Source organism: Pseudoliparis swirei, chromosome 14, assembly GCF_029220125.1.
Source record: "Pseudoliparis swirei isolate HS2019 ecotype Mariana Trench chromosome 14, NWPU_hadal_v1, whole genome shotgun sequence".
Classification (NCBI taxonomy): domain Eukaryota; kingdom Metazoa; phylum Chordata; class Actinopteri; order Perciformes; family Liparidae; genus Pseudoliparis; species Pseudoliparis swirei.
The window spans coordinates 6,737,738-6,759,972 of NC_079401.1; the positions used below are offsets into that span (position 1 = coordinate 6,737,738).

General features: G+C 49.4%; 1 long non-coding RNA gene across 2 annotated transcripts; it reads left to right on the forward strand.

Annotated features, from left to right (window-relative positions):
- Nucleotides 1–444: 444 nt before the first annotated feature.
- Nucleotides 445–7,934, forward strand: LOC130204444 (uncharacterized). Of its 2 annotated transcripts, none has more exons than XR_008833658.1 (3): nucleotides 445–4,228; nucleotides 5,126–5,223; nucleotides 7,025–7,934. It is a non-coding gene; the product is annotated as an uncharacterized LOC130204444 (long non-coding RNA). The 2 variants fall into 2 exon arrangements; XR_008833659.1 differs by having other exon boundaries at nucleotides 5,134–5,223.
- The last annotated feature ends 14,301 nt before the right edge of the window (nucleotides 7,935–22,235 follow it).

The following is a 22,235-nucleotide window of genomic DNA, read 5'->3' on the forward strand; positions in this document are numbered from 1 at the left end:
CTCCAGTGAGACTGACCCACTTGGCAGAGGATCAGCCGTGTAGTTAGAGCAGGATTGACACACACACACACACACACACCCACACACAGCCATCAGCCATTGTTTTGAACACACATACACACTCTTTCTCTCGAAGCTCAACCGCCACCCTTGCACAGCCTCTCAGGGACGCCTGTCAGGGTGTGAGATGAGCTGGAAAAGAGCAACAAAAAAAGAAGAAGAGGAGAAGCGGTCGAGAGGAATTCGTCGAGATCTCACAAAAAGAAAAAACGGGCCAAAAATTGCAACAACAAAAAAACAGTACGCACCAGGAATGCAAAAAGGAATGTGGGCACTTTTGGGGTAAACCTTTGACTCGCTGCCCCACCGACACCGACACCGCCTCCGGCGATGCACAGCGGCTCCGAGCTGGAGGTCGGCCTAATTGCGGTAAATTACTATTGGCTTGGGAAACGGAGAGCAATGCATCATCGGACATGTGCGTAGAAACAGTCGTGTGTGAACGTGCACGCCGGGGCCCGAGCTAGGGAAATACTGGAGTGTGTGTGAGTGTGTGAGTGAGTGTGTTAATAGGGTTGTTTTTACTCTAGCTAGCTGCCAGATGGGTGAACCGTTCCCTCGCCGAACAATACAAAGAGTGCAAAGCGAGGTTTCAAAGGTCACCGTGGGAAACTATTTTGTCTATATTCACCCCCGGCGAACAGGCGACACGAGCATGTGTGAAAACGGTTTACTCGAACGCCGAATCTTCCACGCGTGCAGTTCACACACACGTGCTTGTGGGTCAGCCGTGGCCGCGTACGGCTGCAGTAAAAATAAAGAGTGCGAGAGAGAGAGGAAAAAAAAGTAAAGGAACACACAGGCCGAGCTCGGAGTCGAGCCACCGGGTCCTGACTGGAAATTCCCAAAGTGAACTTTCCACGGAGGGCGCGCGGCCAGGTATTGGTGCTAACGACTACTGTGAATCATTGTCGGGAGTCACGGCTGCCAACGATATTGAACACGACCGCAGTTAATTAAAAGTGCAAAGTGTCACACTTCTCGAGCGGCGATATATCACCGTCTCGTTAGCGGCGCAACCGTGGTGAAGTTTCCATGAACGGGGAGGAGATTTGTCTGCTTTTTTTTTACATGGCGGCGGCAGTGCCAGCGTTTCCGAAAAAAGGAAGACTGAATTCCCCATTAAACCCCGGTGACTCGGCATGAGTCGGTCCATTTTCTGAAGGAGCTGCGCTTGCTTTTGGTCTCTTTTGTTTTTTTCAAGTCGAGTTCTTTTGATTTACGAAGAAATGCTAATTCACGCCGATAAATGTCTCTGATTTCAATATTAAAAAGGAACAATTCAACTGATTAGCGATACACGAGGCACTTTTACAATTACCCATGCTTCACAATGAGGCTGAAGTTTGTCCCGAGTGCAAAGGCCATGAGTCAGCATTAGCGTGCTCGTTAGCCGTGTTCCCATTCATGTCGTTTCAATGCTCATTTGGTCAGCATTGGAAACGGCGACATCTTTACTTCCTCAATTCACTTGATCGCTCCGATTAAAAAATTTCCCTAAAAATGAAATGTCTGCAGCAGTAAGCAAACCCGTCCTTTGTGCTCATCCCTGTGTGTAGAGAGCCATGGAAGGAATAATGAACAGACGGGACGGGGAGGGAGGAGAGTTGGGTATATCGTCCACACCAATTAAACTGATCTGTAACTGTCGACTGCGGTTCAACTGTATCGCGTGTTCCTTGAAGAGATGTCGAAAATGAACAGGACAAGTCGATCTGACCCAGATCGCCGCTTTAGAGAACAGAACATCACATCCGGATTATTTATTTTACTGGTGCTCTCCTCCCTTAAAATAAAACCCTCACGAGCAAGAGAAGGGATCTCTATCTTTGCCTCGTCTCGAGAAATACATAAAGTGCACACAAACGGCTGCGGACGCACTTCGTCTTCTCATTATGTCGCCGCGGAAACGAACCTCCTCCAGTAAGAAAGCAACTCTAACCAGAGATACGCTCGCAGAAACTATAGCCAGAAACTATAAAGCGACTCCATCCCCACCCTGTCTCGTTGAGCTATATCGGTTCCTGTAAAACACGCTCGACACGACGGCGACGTGGCGCTTTATCTGCACGAGATATTTAGATTTGGTGCGTTTCCACGGAGAGTATTTATCACCGAGGAGGCCGAGGCCGTCGCGGACCAGAGAGGTGAGAGTGTGTGCGGTTATATGCGTCCCACTAGGGCACGATTAGGAAGCAACTATTGTTTTTATTGGTGCGCTGCTGAATGTAGGCCAAGTTCCTGGGTTTATGGGACCCCTCCAACCCGCACACACTGTCGGCATCCCTCCGACACCCCCCCCCCCCCAAGGATGGCTCCGCTTAAACGCAAGACTGACCATAACAATCCACAGCTGTTTGAGCCTGTGGGCCCAAAACAATGTGATGCGCTCACATGACCCCCTGGCAACACACACACACACACACATGGACATGTAGAACTGCATGGAAATATACTATAGAAACACACACAGGGCATACAGAAGCAGAGTAGTTAGTGAGGATGCTATAATGAGCTGTGCAGCTTCATGAATATGATTGGATGTTACTCGTCAGCTGGTAGCCAAGCAGCTGGAATCTACCGCTCCACTCGCAATATTCCTTAGTTTTTATTTACCTAAAATATCAACTTACATGAGATTTTCTTCTAAGTCTTGGATCGGATTCTGGCGACCGGTCATATCACTTTACTGAGGCCAAATATTATTTTGATGATATCGAACACACACGTTTCATCTCTGTTTGTGTCCGGTGCTGTCACATTAAATGAGAAGCTTGACTTTTATGACCTCGGGTTCTGCAGCAGTCGGTTTAAGGTCGGAGGTCGGAGGCCTCCAGCGCCGCCGCGGTCGCCTGTTTTCATGCTTGACTTTTACGGCGGGGCTTATTGGATTGTCCTGACACCGTCACTGGGCCATGTGGTCTGTCCGCCACCAGGCCGGGGTGGAATGGTAACTGGGGAAATAAATTCCTTGTGCTTGTTTTTAGACGTGCTTGTGAGAAGCAGATGGGTGGGGTTTGCCACATTCAGTTGTTAAACGAAGCTCCGCATACTTTTCTTCGGCTATCACAGCTTCCCGGGACGCTTCGCTTTTTCCGACATAGCAACACCCAAAAGTACACAAACATATCACTGTCTGGTGTGCATTCAGTACATTTCAAAAACCTGGGAGACATTGGACAAGAAGTGGACGCGGTCACCGTGACGTCACCGATTGTGACGTTTTGAATCCTCGATTTGGGCTTTTTGGTGGCCGCCATCTTGTTGTTGTTTTTTCAACCCGAGTACAAAATGATAATGCTTCATGTTTAGGAGCTGAAAACACACAGTGAAAGGTTTAAAGTTGCAAAAGGAACCCACGGACAGCTCCCGGAACCATCAATTACCAAATGACCATAAACTCATGTTTGCAATGTCTTAGTGAGGGAATAAATCAAGTGAGAAATAGTGTCATTTTCACAGTCTGACAACCAGAGGAGTCGCCCCCTGATGGCCATTAGATAGAATGGATGAAGGCATGAAAGGAAGAAGCATAATTATGACTTTTCGTGGACGACTGATTCTGTGTTGCAGTTCCCACAAGTCACCAATAGAGGCTGATATGATAATAATTGACTCATCATATCAGTGTTTTTATATGTTTAATAAACGTGTTTTCAGCTAAATAAATATCTTTTTTTTAAACTGTTTTTTAAACTTGTCTAACACGTGAAACCGCGACACAAATTGACAATCTTCCCTTCCAGAGCATCCCGTCTGGTCCAGAAATTAAATGTACTGTACCAAGACGAGGATTATAGCTGCGAGGCCTTTTTTTTTCTTCTCGCCGCGCTCGCAGTGATAACATCAGAGTCTTGATTATCATCACTTGTAAAGATGCCACTCTGACGTCTAAGGAAGGCAATTAACTGGGAGAAGAGGAACTGAACATCCCATCCTATCAGTCTCTATTAGCATCAGCGCTGGAGAATGTTGGGACCATGTCTGAGGTAGTGGAGCTTTCCTAAATCCCTCTGGCTCCGGTCTGCGTGGGCCTGCTGCGAATTAAAAGGACTATGGTGCATCCTGCCGTTTGACGCTTAAAAAACAAAATGTTATCGACACCGAGGGAAGCCTGTGATCACCACATAACACGTCAACACCTGACCGGAGTGGACCGACATGCAAGGTGAGGCCCAGGTGGGTGGAGGCGTTACCTTCAATGCTGGTTTATATTTGGGAGGTGTCGGGGGAGCCGATTGTGTGATTATCAATGTGTGTGTGTGTGTGAGCAAGGCCTTAATATGATCAACAAAGAGAGATATTCATGTAAGAGTGACAGAGAGAGAGAGAGAGGGAAGGATGGGGTAGTAAAGATGTACACTGCCCTCCAGTGGCAGTGGATAGAAATCCATTTCACACACAGGAAATCAAAAAAATGTCAGCGTAATACAAATGAAGAGTCATTTTACACATTATTCGAACCTTCTGCGGATCTTATTTCACATTCAATCACATCACGGCGGAGCAAGATGCTGTGATGGAGTTATAAAGGACTGGAAACTAGACGCTTCCCCCATATTTTCTGAGACATGATACTGAACTCGTTAATAAATAAATGAAACCTTTTCTATTCTACTGGATTCATCCGAAGGCGAAGAGGAGACTTTAAAACAAGCGTCGGAAGTTGTTGTTGTTTTTTTCAGCCAGCGACATCAACGGGTCCAAACTCACACGTGGCCGGCGCTTTGATTTACGACCACATCGCTGCGAGATGTAATGACATTCCCATCAGCCACAGCTGGTAGTCGTGTTCAGCTTGGGAGTCGACGGTTCAATCCCCGACTCCTCCCGTAGTGGATGTTTCACCGCAGCCCGCTGCTCCTATAACAACAAACACATGCAGGAAATGCTCATGTGTGTATGAATAAATCTCCAAATGTGAAGTGAAGCACAGCAACAACAACAAATGTTAAAAAGCTTCAGCAAGATGGCGACGGGGTCGGCGGCACGACCCCGTGGAGGATAGAGGCCGCGCCTCCTGAACCCAGCCACCACCACTCTCTGATCCTTCACTCTCTGCTAGTCTCTTAGGACCCTTGACAACTGCTTCCTAGAAACCAGGAAGGAGAGGCTCACTGCCCACAGATCTCCGGAAACACCTGCGATACATCAAACCTGCAGGTCTGAAATATTCAAATCAATCAATGTGCTGTTCATAAGTCTCCATAGAAGCCTTACCATGTGGCATGTTCTGTATTATAAGAGGTTAAAGGCCTGTTATTCATGCAGAAGGTTCCTCATCATTGGGCATCACTCAAGCATTGGGGTTCAACTTGATCTGACCTTGAACCAGTAGCTCGGTTCTCGTAATGCAACAGCTCCTTGCGTATGAATATCTCAGAATATGAACATCCCACTCTCTGCTTTCCTCTCCCGTTTGACAAAAAACTCCTGCACGAGCACGGAAAAGCAAGCGCGCGTGTGTGCGCGTGCGCGTTCTCCCTCTCGGTTAAACTGCACGGTAACAACCCTGGATGAGGCGCACAGAACCAGCTGCTGTAATTAGCGCAGCTCTCCACTCGGGGGCAGAAGAGAACAGAGGAACAGGTTATCCTTTTCAACCCCTCAACAACAAAAAAGTATTTCTAATACATGATAATACATGTATTCAGCTCTTACCATCATACTAGCTTCATAAATCCCCCCCCCAACTTTTAAAAGTTAACGCCATTTAAACGTATTGTGTGCTTCTCTGCTGCAGTCGGATTTGTAATTGGTATGCTGCGTGCGTTTTCATATGCGCGCGCACACGCACACAGATGTCGGAGTTCTCTACATGCAAAGCCCGCACTAGTCGTCCTGTGTGTGCAACATGTGACAGGAAGAAAAGGGGTTTGAATTGGGCTCCCCAACCATCGTGGAAAATGTTTAAAAATCAGACCCCAAAAAGTGGAATAACTTCCTCTTCCACAAGGGAGGGAGGGAGGGTTGGGGGGGTTGAAGTCGTGTCGGTGCAACCCTCCTTTTAAATTCCTCCGGCTCCTTTCTCAGTGCGTGTTTATTTGCGCTGTTTACTCTGTCTGCCACTCACCAGATCACCTGTCAATCAAACCGTGTGGGCGGGGCGTCGCCAAAGAGCTTTTTTTGTTTTGTTGCGATGACGCTCAACAGTACACCATGTGACCTGAGACATGTTGACCAAGGACTGAAGCTCTCCTCTATCCCACCCTGTTCAACCTGTCCGTGTGTGTCTTACGTCCAAGATGTAAAGCACCTATTGGTCAGGAGCTCCACATGTGACCAACTCTCCCCTGATGAGTCCCCGTGGGGAGCACAATGGGCTCTGATTGCCTCCACTGCATGTAGGCATGCACACTCATGCTGTGCATTCACGCACAGCTTCCATTAGACATCCAAAGCATCTGAAGACATGCCGCCTTCAGGGCGGAATGATGTCATTTAGCCTTTCACCGAGCTGAAGCGTCAATTCCAGCAGCGGTTATCTTTTCCCCCGGTCACTGAGCCCCGTAGGACAAGAATGGGCTCCTGGTGATTGTGTTGGCTGCAGTGGGCTCAGCAGCATAGCCGACTGGATCGGGGCGATGTCTTGAAGTTCTCTCCTCCTGGGTAACCAATCAGTATTTTCTCTGACGGCTGAGCCGTGAAGGAGGAAGGAAGGCCTGGCCCTCGGCGTCACATCTAAACTGTAATTCTGTGTTGCATAGAGACGGACATTCAGTCCCCACTAAGTGCGATTCAGACGGAATATCTTTGTCTCTGATGTTCAGAGGCATCGAGGAGCCGCGGCCTTAGACTTAATTGTCAATGTATTACTCAATATACCTACCCATCTGTGCTTTGCGAGGCACAAGGTTTTTTATCTATCTTCTATTAAAAAGGGTTTGAAGGGTTTTGAATCAGTTCGTTATCGCAGCATGGAGAGACTGTACATGTTGTGTAAATGTTTCTGTTTGATGTGCAGACTGCTGGATGGACCAAGGGACTTGAAGGCCTCCAGGAGACCAGAACTGGAGCGCATGGAACCAACACCTGGGACTCAAATCAACTAGTAATTGTAACACCCTGTTCATGTTCAGCGTTTCGCAATTCAAAGTACATGAGTACAGACTTGTGTTCTTTTGGAGTCTGGACTTGGGAGTCCAGACTCCGGAGGACGGGAGAACGGGAGGATGGTCTTTCTGGTCTTTCTGCGATTGGACCAGCAGCTGACTTGATGACGTCACCACATCAGCTGTTCTTGCTCCTGGGTTTACTCTAATTATTCACTGTAAATTATTTTTTACAGTCAAATAAACAAAACATCCTAAAATTACATTCCGTGACTCAACAAGAGTAGTATTTATAAAAAGTCAACTGTCAGTAGTTTATTTTCTCCTCAGCTACTGTTTCCGGTTGCTGGTGAAATGCATTCTGGGATATCGGCTGGCCAGAGTACGCACAAGTCTCCTCTGATGCATCCTCCGGAAAGTGGGAGGATCAAGTCACATCCGGGCATTTTGACCGTGCTTTGCGAGACGCGGACTTTGAATTGGAACATGTACTCGGGCTGAGACTGATGACGTTTCACGAGTCACGAGAACACAAGTAGAGGAAAGTACGCACAAGTACGCATATTGAGAAACGCCGGTAGTGTCTGTCTCCCCAGGAATTGGTCATTCCCATCACCTGCCCTCAGCTTCTCCTGATTGTGTCATTCCCGTCACCTGCCCCAGCCACTCCCGTCTCGCTGATCCCTGATGTCCCACACCTGTGTTTCCCCACCTTATATATTCTCCCAGTCTTTGCTTTGTTCTCTGCCAGATTGTTGTGTGTTTTGCCCCTCGTCTCAATTCGCTCATGACCAGTCTGGTTTTAAGTAAAAACATTTGTTCCTCAAACCCAGAGTCGGACAGTTATTCTGCACTTGAGCTTAACTGTGTGAACCTGTGACAGTAATACTCGTTTTAGGAGTAGTTGCAGCCATTACAGTTGTTGTTGTTGTTGAATACAAATGTCACAGTATAGTACTCCATTCAAATGGCCTCAATATTCATGAATAATTTTGTCATTTTATAGTAAAGACTTAAGTCGGGGACGTAACTAAGTCATACGAAATGGTGATAATGAATGTCATTTAAAAAGTCTATTATGTCTGAAGGAAAGTCACTGCACACATACCGCAGTGAGCTTTATATCCTATTCCTTATTTGTATTGAATGAGTATGCGACGGCCCATTAAAGGCACATGGGGGGTGCAGAGGAAATGCGCCTCTCTCTCTCTGGAGCCGCGATACATGGGGACTACGGACAGCTCCAACCGGACTCCTCAAAGCTGCTTTAAAAATGATGTTTTACTTTATCTAAAACCGTGTTCTGTAAATAATTTGACGTGGACCCCTCGGCATGTCACGTGGCGGGAGACCGGCGCAGGTTATAGATATTCCTCATCTTGCTCTCTCTCTCGTGGCCATCAGGGGGGGGCTTCATTCATTTATTCTGAATACAAAATGGTGTTGTGAACATCACATCAGATCTCGTGTCATTTTGATTAGTTTTCACCAGTAGATTCTGGCTGAGATGTCTGCGGTCCGAAATGTGACGGTGAACTGTGTTCTGTACAGTTCGCCCGTCTGTGGGGACGGTTTGCTCAAAGGTCGGACAGACCCGAGAGTATTCGAGCCCTGACGATCAGCAGCAGTAGAAGACAAGATGGCTGCATTTGCAGTTGTCCTAAACAGAACCGCGACACAAGACCCGTCCCACCGCACGCCCCAAACTACCTCTCCTGATGGAACCACCGTGTGTCACTCCTGCAAACACATCCACCTTTTTTGAGTGTCGAGACTCCAGATATCAAAGCCTTTTGTTTCATATTGCTTCATTGGAATTAGTTTGAAGCTCCGAGCTGTTCTGCTTCGGGCCAAACGAACGCACCGGACCAGTAAAGCACCGGGAAACTGTTCACGGTGTCTGATTTCTGAAGATGGCTCGTCGGCTTTGACGTTAATGAAGATTGATATCGCTAATTTGATCCGGGATGCTCTCTTCGTGAAGGACCTCTCACGCCAAGCGGACCGCGACCCTCATTAGAAGCCACTGAAGTCTCCGCGTGTCGGATGAGAAAGGTGGAGATACCTTTTGAACATTTGCCTTATTAATAATGATAAGGTCGTTAATGCTGAACTAATGTAATCTAAGAAGGTTAACGGAGAGAGCAGCAGAGGAGAGGCTGCACAGGCACCAGGAACCAGGAGAGGATTATAAGCTCAGATAACTGGATAAAAAGAAAGGAAATTGCTGGCAATCTGCAAAAAGTGCAGAGGTTAATGCATCAGGACTTCAACACTCTTGTCGGAGAGTTTAGAAAGATCAGCGGAGAAGTGTCTGAAGAGGGAAAAGATGTCGATGTTAATAACTGGTTTGGAGCCAAACATGATGACTCAGCGACAGTTTCTGGTATAAGCTGAACGACGGACGTGTGCTTCGAGTGAAAAAGAAGTAAGCAAAGAAGGAACAGCTGCTGAAGAGGAGGACGTAGACGGTGATCAGGATGAAGAATAAGTGGATCCTGCAGGTCATCGGTTTCTGCCACTGCAGAAGCTAAGTTGGCCCGCTTGGTGTAAATACAATAAAAGATGGATAACCCCACAAATATGAGAATTGTGGTATCCAAATTGCCATATAAAATGAGAGAGGATGAGCAAGGGAGCATTGTATAGAGATGTATGCTTTCATGGATCCTGGAAGTCCGGCCACGTTCTGTACAGACGACTGAACATGAAAGGAAAGCCGACTCGGATCTTTTTGAGCACGACGGCTCGAGATAAACCCGGTGAGCTCGTCGACGGTCGCACGCTCTCAGAAGTGGAAGCGTGCGGCCTTGAAGACGCGAGGCGTGTCGGGCTTCCCAAAAGCCTTAACGCGCACGCGGCAGCATCCGGGTTCAAAAGAGAAACACTCCAATTCAACAACTGCAAGAGTGTCCGCATGGGCACGAAGTGACCTCTACACCACATGGACGCTGACGTAGGCCTGTAACTTCTGTTTGAACACGCCAAGAAACCAGCTGCTAGCCTGAAGAGAAGAAAATGAATGATGAGGTCAGAGTTCCAGAGACGGATGCAGACCTATTGAGATTGATGTGGTGGCCAGAAAGTGACCAGATAATGAGAAGCAAGAAGATCCAGAGGTCAGGAGCATCACTGTGCATGAGCAGAGTGCTAACCCTGTGAACCAACGGCCTCAGCAGGACTCGAGTTGGGTCACACTGAAGAGAGCTGTGGCATGGAAACTTTTATTCCACCTGACGGACAAAAGAAAACTAATTACAGCGCTCCAACAGTCAGATTCCAGACAGATGGACATTACGCGGGAAGCAACAAATGGAAAAAGTTTAAATCTGACGTAGAAAAGATAACACTGGGCTGGAAACAGCTGTTGGCGGCATTATTCCACATAACAATGGTTTCTTGATGAAGTGAAAGCCCTCTACAGTGGTCAAGGGAAACAGTTTAGACGAACAATTTTGGATTCCGGAAGCAACCTCAGCCATCAGAAAGCTTATTTCAAAATGCAGGAGGCTCAGAGGCAGAGTGGGAGACCAAGAAACGGGCAATCGGCCAGAAGGTCTCCTGACACCAGATCAGCTCCCGTACTGGCGTATGTAGTGTCCAATATTCTGACATCCACTCACGAGGGTAATCTATTGTTTTTAATATAACTAAAGATTCTTTGAATCTGAAGACAATAGCTACATGGTAGTGGTTTTTTTTTCCTTCTCCACACTGAATTAAGGGGAATTGACCCCGGCCCTGCCCGGTACCGCTGTTATCTTGCGATAAGCCCCGAAACCAACAGTGTGCTTCCCCTCCTCGGCCCGCGCGGAGGTGTGAGAGCGGGGGCCGGTAAACCCCTCTCTATTTGCTTTCCCCTCAAAGAGACTATGCGAGGAATGCCGGGAATTCGACTGATCCCGGAGTGTCCCGGTATGGCTCCCAGAGCTCCTGCCCGCTCACGTTCTGGGAACAGCCAGAGCTACCTGACACCGGACACCGGGGCGACCACCCCGCCGTGGGAAACCAGGCAGAACGAGAAAAAAACAGGCGCTGAAAAAGAAGAAGAAGGAAAAAAAAGACTCGCGCGGATCCCGAGGCCTTGCCCCTGGAGCTCAGGGGGCAAATCACCTGGATCCCCTCGGAATTCACCAGAGACGAAGCTATGTGGAGGAGAATGGAATTTGTTTGCTGGATCGTCACTTTAGAAAGACAACATGCAGGCTGTAAAAACGCCGCACGATAAGCTAAAGCATATGTTCGTCAGGCGGATTTATTCTTCAGGTCAACAAGCAATGAACACCACTACTGAGGGAAGGAGACGCCGTTGCACTGAATACAGCAAAAAGATAAAAAGAAAACCTGATGAATTCCCCTCGATTGGCCACGTCATACATCCTGAAAAACAAAAAGTTCAAACATGGAGGACGATTACAGTCATGTCAATGTCCCGTTGTTTTAATGTTCAAATGTATCATTACACAACGCTTCATAAAATACAAGGATAAATAAAAGCAGTCCAAGAATGACGGCGGGCCTGGAGAGGAAGACGAGTGATGGGCCGCCCTCTGGGGACCTTAAAGTCTGGTCAACATGTCGGGCAATGGCAGCTGTGGTGTCTGGCAAACACACACATATGTGTTTATATTTTTTTAGGTAACTTTAACTTTGACTAAGTAGATTAAGTAGGTCCCCTGAAGTGAAAGTCCTGTAAGACATTCACCCCGTGGATACCCAAACACACTCTGACTGGTTTCCCTCACATCATTATTTATAATGCGATTAAGCTTCTTTGTTTTGGGAGTTCTGGCGCTGCGAGTTTTTAATCCTCGTTCTCTGGTTCCACAGCTGGTGTTCTCCGCCTGTTTACTTCCACTCACAGGCGGAAAACCTGCTTTTGTTCCCTCTCTCTCTGTGTCACACAGTTTTTCTCCACAGTTATCACTTCCTGCTCCAGTCGCTTTCCTTTCCAAAACCTCCGCTACACCCGTCTCATCCTGTCACACTCATCAACCTCACCTCAAAAAATGACATTATAGTCAGCTTATGAATTTAACAAAATAAATATGATGAAATACACGCACACACACACACGCCTCCACCTCCTCTTTGACCTCCTCGTCGGGGTCACATTCAAAGTGGGATCTGACAGCAATGGCGCAAAGGATTGTGGGAAACCGTGGAGAGGCCAATGAGAGCCCTCCAGACGGATCGCTGCCGGGCATCGCCGCCCACCTATGACTGCTCTATAGCCGTTGCTGGGCAACAGCAGCGTTTGATGCGAGACGATCCTCCTTTCTGAGAGAGGAGTGTGTTTATTTAAATCTGCAGGCCGTTGATCTTGATGCTCGATGAAGAAGCGCGTGTCGCGACCCTCCCCGAGTTGGAATAATATTAGAGCAGAAGAAAAATCAATCGTGGCGTGAACGCCGTATTGATTATTTTCTTCCGGCATAAAACGTTTTAAATAATCTCGGGAGCGGGGTGGATTCTGGATTTCAGCGTTCAACGTGTTTAAAACATTCAACACATTCGCATTTGTGGAAAGAAAAGTATGAAAACCGACTTCTTGAGAACACGTGCGTGTGTTTTGCACCGTATGAATGTGTGAGGGGGGAAAAAAAGTGTACGCAGCGATGTGTTTATGTGTATTCAAGAAAGGTAAAAAAAGAGAGATCGGTGTGGGCTAAGTGGTTCATGTATATTCATAGCAGTGCTGATCCCTTCTATCATTTGCTCTTATTCCCCCCTACCCCACCATCTTCATCACCACCGCATCCTTTTCTTTTTCTCTCTCTTACAAAGTCAAAGCTCTCTCACTCTCTCCATCTCTCCAAACACACATACAGGTGTGGGAGGAGGAGGAGGAGGAGGAGGAGAGGACCTCCTGAGTCGTGACTGCCGGGGAGTCGACTTCGCAACCCGAGTGAACGCTCCCTTAAATGATCCTCAGACAAATTAATTCTGGGGCCAGAATTAGTGTTAGAGGGCCACACGTATTAAAAAAACAATTAAAAGAACACATCCATTGTCAGAGGAAAGAAGAATGAACATCAATGTCATCATTAGCTACGAGGTAGCTCCCATTTTTCGATGCTAAAGCATGACATGTAACATGGCCGGCTGATGATGTCACCTGAGTGGCACATGTTGCATCTTATTTTGCCCCCCCCCCCTGTAGTTTAACGTGTATCCAAAGGGCAGCACAGAGTGCTCGGACCCCCGTCGCTGCCCTTCTTCTTCTTTTCGAGAGAGAGTTTGATTTGCCAGGTGGCCTCCAATCAAGGTGAACATCTTGAAGAAGATCAAGAGAGCCACCTGGGACCAATTTCAAGAGGAGAAGAAGAAGAAGAAGAAGAAGAAGAAGAAGAAGAAGAAGAAGAAGAAGAAGAAGAAAGACTGAATGATATTTCTCTTTTTTTCTAAAGTATCTCCGGTTGCATTCTGTGTTGGAGGCGTCCGCCCACGTCAGACGTGCTTCAACAGAGACGGAGTCCTTGGCGCGTTCATCGCTGATCACTGACGCGACAAAGTCACTCTTTCATCCCTCCATCCGTCCGACCCTGCAGACTCTCCCCGGTCGTCGGGTAACGGGGCCCCTGCGGCATCGACACCCCGGCATCAGACCTGATCTAAAAACGTCTTTTCTTCCTCCTCACCTGCCTCCTCCTTCCTCCTCCACCCACTTATCTTCCCTCCTCTTCGCCACTTCCACCCACGCTCAGCATTTTGTTGACTCTTGTCCAAAATGAGTATGTGTGTGTGTGTGTGTGTGTCCTGTAAGGCCTATAGGCAGCTGCCCAGGTACAGGGGCAGCTCCCTCGGGCAGCGTTTGGCTGGAAGTGGAAAGAAGACCAACGCGTCTCGATCACCGTCGCCCTTAAAGACGCACAGAATGTCGCTGCTTCCATTTGGTTCCCCCCAGGAATCTAGATATATGTGCTTTAAGATGCAAATATGCAGCGGGAGTGGGGCGTATCCCTCCTCACTCAGGTTCCTGAGAACAAAAGAGGTGTTGGCAGAGTTGAAGCGGTGATCCGTCACATGTTGCCGATTGGCAACGCGTGCGAACGGGACGAGCGGAACGACTCATTCGTGTGATCTGTCGGTTACTTTTGGTTTTCCTAAAAGCACACGGCGGAATTGTTAGCATCGGTAATTATTGGAGTTCACGGATATCTCGATTGAGAATTCTCTGTTCACGCCAACGACAGTTAGATTTTTTTCTTCTTCTTCTCCTTTTTATTATTGGACTTGAATTTCTCTATCTGCATTGGCAGCTCCTTCTTCTTCTTCTTTTCCGTGTCAACAGACTCCACGGCGGGAATTAGCCAACTAATTTCTGCAAAGCACAACACACACACTTCTCATCAGAGGGATTCACACTTGACTGTTGTTGCCATGGCTCTGCGGATCTGCCGATGTCTGTCAAGGCCAGAGTGTTTGACAAAGATATTGTCTGCAATGATGATTCACTTTGCACTCAACAGCCAGGGTGTGTGTGTGTGTGTGTGTGTGCCAGAAGGCAGTTCGTGTTTGTCCACCCAGTCAGGGGACACGAGCGTATGAAAGTTGAATACAATGTCTTTCTCGGCGAGCTGGAGCTCCAATAAAAGAGGATTATCTCGAGGATTTGGCCTTCAAAGCCCTGAGATGTTCTCCCGCTCGATATCGCGCTATTCGCTCCGCGTGACTCGCGAGAAACACGTCGCGAACAATGCCGGGGCCGCACTCTTCCTTCCGACTCCTTCTCCCCGTGTTAATATTTGAAACCCGACTGTCTCGGATTCCTGTCGAGAATCTCGCTGGCAGTTCAGAGATGTAGCGTTTTTCTCGTCTTTGTTGTAAAAAAAAAAAAAAAAGAAGAAAAAAGGAGGCAATGTGGCTGTTCCGCTCGGGGTGCCAGAGGACGCCCACGCGGCCCATGTGTTCCCGTTCGCTTCTGTTGTGCACAAAATGAGCGCGCACACACACACACACGTGCATGACATTGCTACCCTGCATAGAGATGAATCTGTCTCCATTGGGGGAGTTGATACAGAGAATATAATTAAGGATTATTTATTAAAGTGTCATTGAAGTATCAACACTTTAACTGAATATAGCCTCTGCACTGTATGTAATAAAGGATACAAAATAAAGACAAATATTTCAAATGTGAACAATGAGGAATGGCACACAGATAAAAATACATGATGATATTAAATGCTTGACTAAGAGTGCTCTTATTACCTTCTTTAAGGCACAGAAGTCAGGTTATTATCGTTTGTAAATGATTCCCTTCATTATAACTTATTTATTTTGTATTAATTTATTATATTTTAAGAGCAGTTCAGGTCGTAACGTCAAAGCTAAATTGTTTGCCGCTTTTTCGATTAACTCATTTATGCACTTCAGCACTTTTTGGGGGTTTTTCCCCTCTATTTTTACGCACTTCCAATCCAATTAAAAGCAGAATGTACCTTCCTGAATCTCAGCACACTGCATTCCCGCCCGAGGTGGATGATGGAGAGAAATTCCAATATACGTGTGCACATACAGTCGATTCTATGCCAATTTCGGTGTCTCTCACGCCCCGGTTTGTTTCTTTACACAGCTGCTCCTTCTATTTTATTACATCAGACAAACGTTAAAAACATCAGCCCCTCTTTGAGAGATCCACTCCCGTCTTCAGATGTGATTAACCCATAAACACACACGACACTCCCTTCATAATCATATGGATCGATGACGCTCGGCAGAAGATGATCCTGCTGCACGAGCATGTGATGAAGAAAAACTGAAACTCCTTAAAGAAAACTAACATAACTTTATTGTTTTTCTATGTAAAAAAGGTTTTTTTTTATGAAAGACGAACAGATGGCATACTGTGAATTCTCCCAAACTGGTCCTCACTGGATGATGATCCATCCCTTAGAAACACAACATAAAATGATGGAAGTGCTGCAAAGTGACAATACGCACATATGGGTTGTCGAATTATTAAAAAAGGAAAACTCAACCATCTGTTGCTGACATGCAGCTGGAAATCCAGCCGGAAAAGCCAAACTGTGCCTTACAAAATCCAAACAAAGAGTTTACTATTATACTGTGTCATGTCGTGGAGGCCCACCCCCAACTCCACCGTCAAGAGGTTCACCAAATGTCTGTCAAAATGTGTGTTTTCAGAAACAGAGACACAGAAACCGAATTATGTAGTTATTTTAAAGGGTAAATGAAGGCGTGGGGGGGTTGTTTACCTCTCTGAGTAACGCCACAGCTATCTACCCGGCGTTCAAAATAACTGCCTCGCCGTGCGACACCTGCAACCACGCAGTCATCGACCTCGACGGGTCAATCTGGAAAGCGCAGGTGATGGCGCGCAGCTGGACGCAGAGCACGCTGCGCCAAAGCTCTCGGGCATAATCAAACCCCCCCCAGATTTGATTGATCTCATCCAGAGCGCATTGTTACGGTTTCGAACCCGCCACGGGGTTCGAACCCGCCACCTCTGCGTTCTGCTGCTGGAGTTCCTGTGCGCTATCCACTGCGCCGTCCACACGTTACCATTTAAACACTCAGGCTCATCTGAGCCTTCCTCCCTGGTGACGAGCTGACTGGGCGTTGGCACTGCACACCTGCTCTCAGTTACAAATCAACGCCAGAGACTACAAGAACCCGGTCTTCACTCCTGCTCCTCGCCAGATCATCCCATAGACTCACCTGGCAAGTACCAGGAGGCTTTGAGCTACATTGTTGCTATCCGTACTTTGTAGAGCTGTTTTCAGTACTTTTGCTGCATTCCTTCTGACACCTTTTTTCCACTCCAGACCTGCCGTGCCACGACCCCTGCCTGGACTCTGACTACTCTTCCGAATGCCCCTAAGTATCGTTTATATCTTATATATCTACCTGAATACGTATGCTTAACAACAGCCTGTGAGTTTTATGGATTCAGGTATATTTATAGATATATAGAGATATACATCTATTTGCCTGTTTGGACATTAAAACGCCTCGTTAGGCATTACCTCATTCCCTGCCTTCGGAGTACTGCATTTTGGGTTCAGACACCACTCAGTCCTAACAGATGATCTGGCCAACATGAACTCAGCTAACTCTGGAGATCAGGCCTCTCCACCTGGGCCTCTCTTCTGCCCATGCTGCTATTCAACGCCAAGACAAGGTGCTTGCTGACCACGCCCGGCTACTTCGTGAGGCTTCTGGTATGATGCAGAGCGTTGCTGGGGAGCAGCGGACCCACTCTCAACAACTACTGCAATTAGCCAGCGACCAACAAGCCCTGCTAACTCAGTTGTACACCATTTCCACCCAGTTGACTGCTCTGGGTGCCGCAGCCTCACCAGCCCCGCAAGTTCCTGTCACTACAGCCCGGGTCCACCCCCTCCGGGTCCTATAGCCCGGGAGCCTAGCTTAGCTAGCCCTAAGCCTTATGACGGGCTTTCACAGAGTTTAGGGATTCATGTTGCAGTGCAATTTTGTTTTTGAGATGCAGCCCAGCATGTTTTCCGCCGATGCGGCCAGGGTAGCCTACATTGCCACTCATACTACCGGTGACGCTCTTCGTTGGGTCCAGTCTTTCTTGAGCTTCAACCCGGGGACAAGACACAACTATGCCAACTTCGAGGAGGAGTTCAGGAGGGTTTGATCACCCCGTCGCCGGTCAGGATGCAGGCTCCCGGCTACTCCACATCAAGCAGGGCTCTCGCACTGTTGCTGCCTATGCAATCGAGTTCCGCATACTCGCGGCCAGCGCGGGATGGCAGGACTCCACTCTGCGCTGTATCTTTAGAGAGGGCCTCACGGAGGTTCTGAAGGATGAGCTGGTTAGAGATAAGCCTGCTGATCTCAATAGTCTCATCAGCCTTGCCAGTGATGTTGACGAACGCCTCCGTGAGCGCAGGAGGACCAGGGCACATTCACATCAAGGCTCCTCGCGTTTGACTCCCATTCTCTCTGGTTCATCTGAGACTTTCGGTTCAGACTCAGGTGCTGAACCAATGGAGGTCGGCCGACTACGTCTGTCTGCTGCCGAGAGGGAGCACCGGAGGACCAAGGGTCTCTGCATGTATTGTGGCCAGAGGGGTCACATCAGAGACGACTGTCCCAGTCGGCCAAAAGATTAGGCTCACCGGAGACCAGGGGATTCCAGGTGAGCCGAATCTCTCTGTGGCAGTGGGGGGTGTTTAGGCTCGGCTGCTGAGTGGGTGGAGCGGGGGTGTGGTTCAGGGAACGGTGTCTGATTGTCATCAGCTGGACTGATTGCTAATCAGAGTGGTAATCAGTCCAGCTGATGATATGTGTTTGTGTATCTGAGGCAGTCTCCATAAAGGAGCTGGCTGGACAGCAGATCGGGGCTCAGCGGTGACGCGAGGTTGTCCGACACTGCAGACGGGGAGGGGGAACCGGCGGAGCCTCCTATGGCGACTCCTCCGGCTCCCGAGTTTCACTCCATGGAAGATTTTCCACTCGAGCAGTCTCGGGACGATACTCTACGCTCAGCCTTTGGCCAAGTGATACGAATTGATGGTCAGTTGGTGCACCCTGACGCAGCGCAGACATATCCGCACTTCACATTGATCAGGGACAGACTGTACAGAGTGAGCCGTGACACTCACACAGGGCAGGAAAGCACCCAGTTGTTGGTGCCAAGAGCCGGGAAATGGTTTTCCAGGCGGCTCACTATAACCCGATGGCTGGTCACATGGGATATGATAAAACTCTGGACCGGATAATGACCCGATTTTATTGGCCGGGCATCCGGGCGGATGTGCGCCGTTGGTGTGCGTCCTGCCCGGAGTGTCAATTGGTAAACCCTCCGGCCATTCCGAGGGCACCTTTGCGCCCTCTGCCATTGATGGAGGTTCCATTTGAGCGCATCGCGATGGACCTCATCGGGCCATTTCACCGGAGTGCACGCGGATATCGCTTTGTGTTAGTCTTCGTGGATTACGCAACACGATACCCGGAAGCGGTGCCCTTGCGCAACATTTCTGCAAAGAGTGTCGCGCAGGCGCTGTTTCAGGTCATCTCCCGAGTCGGAATCCCGAAAGAGATTCTGACGGACCAGGGCACCCAGTTCATGTCAAGAACACAGAGAACTTTACGGGTTACTGGGTATCAAGTCTATTCGGACCAGTGTGTACCACCCACAGACCGACGGGCTGGTGGAGCGTCTGAATAAAACTTTGAAGTCCATGATCCGTAAATTTATTAATGACGATGAACGTAATTGGGATAAATGGCTTGACTCTCTGTTGTTTGCAGTACGGGAGGTTCCCCAGGCCTCCACGGGATTTTCTCCCTTTGAACTTTTGTTCGGCAGGACTCCACGGGGGGTGCTCGACCTCATTAAAGAAAACTGGGAGGAGGGGCCGAGCACCAGTAAAAACGAGATCCAACACGTCCTGGACCTGCGAGCAAAGCTCCACACACTGGGTCAGCTGTCACGTGAGAATTTGTTCCAGGCCCAGGAGCGTCAGCAGCGGCTGTACAACAGAGGTGCCAGGCTGAGACAATTCACACCGGGAGAGAAGGTACTGGTATTGCTTCCTTCTTCCAGCTCTAAACTCCTCGCCAAGTGGCAAGGGCCCTTTGTGGTCACACGGCGAGTGGGGGATGTCGACTATGAGGTGGTGCGTTCTGATAGGGGCGGAGCTACACAGATTTACCACCTCAACCTCCTAAAGGCATGGAGGGAGGCGGAGTCTGTTTCTCTGGTGTCCTCGGTATCTGAGAGAGAGGAGCTGGGGCCTGAGGTCCCAAAATCCACCAATCCGGCCTCGCTCCTTTGTGAAGACCGTCTCTCCGGGACCCAGAAAACAGACATTGCCCGGTTGCAAAAGCAGTTTGCTGATGTGTTCTCTCTCCTTCCAGGACGCACAAACCTCATAGAGCACGAGATCGAGACTCCTCCGGGCGTGACAGTGCGGTTACGAGCCTACAGGTTACCTGAACACAAGAGGAAGGTGGTTCAGCGGGAATTGGCTGCAATGCTGGAGATGGGGGTAATAGAAGAGTCCCACAGTGCCTGGTGTAGTCCCATTGTTCTTGTGGTCAAGAAGGATGGGTCTATTCGGTTCTGCGTGGACTATCGCAGGGTGAACGAGGTGTCACGGTTCGATGCTTACCCAATGCCCCGGGTCGACGAGCTCCTGGACCGACTGGGCACTGCGTGTTTCTTTACGACACTGGATTTAACCAAGGGCTACTGGCAGATTCCTCTGTCGCCAGAGTCTAAGGAAAAAACGGCCTTCTCCACTCCGTTTGGGTTATACCAATTCACCACGCTTCCCTTTGGGTTGTTCGGGGCCCCAGCCACCTTTCAACGCCTCATGGACCGGGTGCTGCGTCCGCACGCTGCATATGCTGCCGCCTACCTGGATGATGTGATCATACACAGCACCACCTGGGCGGAGCATGTGCAGCGGGTCGGCGCGGTGCTGGAGTCCCTGAGGCAGGCGGGGCTTACGGCCAACCCGGGGAAGTGTGCAGTTGGACGGAGGGAGGTACGGTATCTGGGGTACCACTTGGGCGCCGGGCAGGTGCGCCCTCAGGTGGACAAGACCGCCGCCATCGCAGCCTGCCCGCGGCCCAAGACTAAAAAAGAGGTGAGGCAGTTTTTGGGGCTGGCGGGCTATTACAGGCGGTTCATCCCGAACTTTGCGGAGCTGACCAGCCCCATGACTGACCTGACCCGGAAAGGTGCCTCAGATCCGGTCCAGTGGACGGAGCGGTGCCAGTTGGTGTTTGAGGAGGTAAAGCAAGCTCTCTGTGGGGAACCACTCCTTCACACACCTAACTTCTCTCTCCCTTTTACTCTGCAGACCGATGCGTCGAACAGAGGGCTGGGGCCGTTTGTCCCAGCAGGTAGAGGGGTTTGACCGGCCCATGCTGTACATCAGCCGCAAGCTGTCGGAGAGGGAGGGCAGGTACAGCACGGTGGAGAAGGAGTGCCTCGCCATCCGGTGGGCGGTCGACTCCCTGCGCTACTACCTCCTGGGACGCTCATTCACCCTCTGGTCGGACCACGCCCCGCTCCAATGGCTCCACCGCATGAAAGATACCAACGCCCGAATCACTCGGTGGTATCTGGCTTTACAGCCTTTTAATTTCAAGGTGATCCATAGGCCGGGGACACAGATGGTCGTGGCCGACTTCCTCTCCCGCTCTCATGGGGGGGAGGGGGAGTAGGTTAGGCCGGATGTTGCCCCGGCCTAAGTCGGGCGGTGGAGGTATGTGGCAGTGGGGGGTGTTTAGGCTCGGCTGCTGAGTGGGTGGAGCGGGGGTGTGGTTCAGGGAACGGTGTCTGATTGTCATCAGCTGGACTGATTGCTAATCAGAGTGGTAATCAGTCCAGCTGATATGTGTTTGTGTATCTGAGGCGGTCTCCATAAAGGAGCTGGCTGGACAGCAGATCGGGGGTCAGCGTGGAGAGCAGAGACACAGTCTGCAGTGGCAATAAAAGCGCTTACCAAATATCCCTCTGGCTGCTCAGTCCTTATTGGTGCTTAGGGGGGGGGAACCTACTGGTGACGGCAACACGCCTGTCACACTCTCGTTCTCCCACATCCACCGGCCCTGATGGATTCAAGGTCCATCTTGACTGGCAGGGAGGGGCTCTCACAGTCGACACCCTCATTGACTCCGGGGCCGATGGGAGTTTCATTGACCATGAGGTGGCCAGTCAGGCTAACATTCCTCTCATTGCCTTGACTGAGCCCATTCCTGCTTTTGCTCTTGATGGACACAAGATCGGTCTTATTACTCACCAGACTGCACTCCTCAGGATGACTTTGTCCGGTAATCATGTCGAGGACATTCGTTTTTATGTGTTGCCGTCCCCTGGCACACCTCTCATCTTAGGCCGACCCTGGTTGGAGTTGCATGTCCCCCATGTTGACTACAGTACTGGGCGCATACTTAGTTGGAGTACCGCCTGCTACGCCCGATGTCTCCGTGCTGCTACCTACTCCACCTCACAGTCTCCGTCTGACACTCCCTCCCCTCCGGACCTGTCTACGGTTCCGCCTGTTTACCATGACCTGGGGGAGGCTTTTAGTATGGACCGAGCGCGTTCTCTGCCTCCCCATCGTCCGTACGACTGCGCCATTGATCTCTTCCCGGACGCAGCCTATCCCG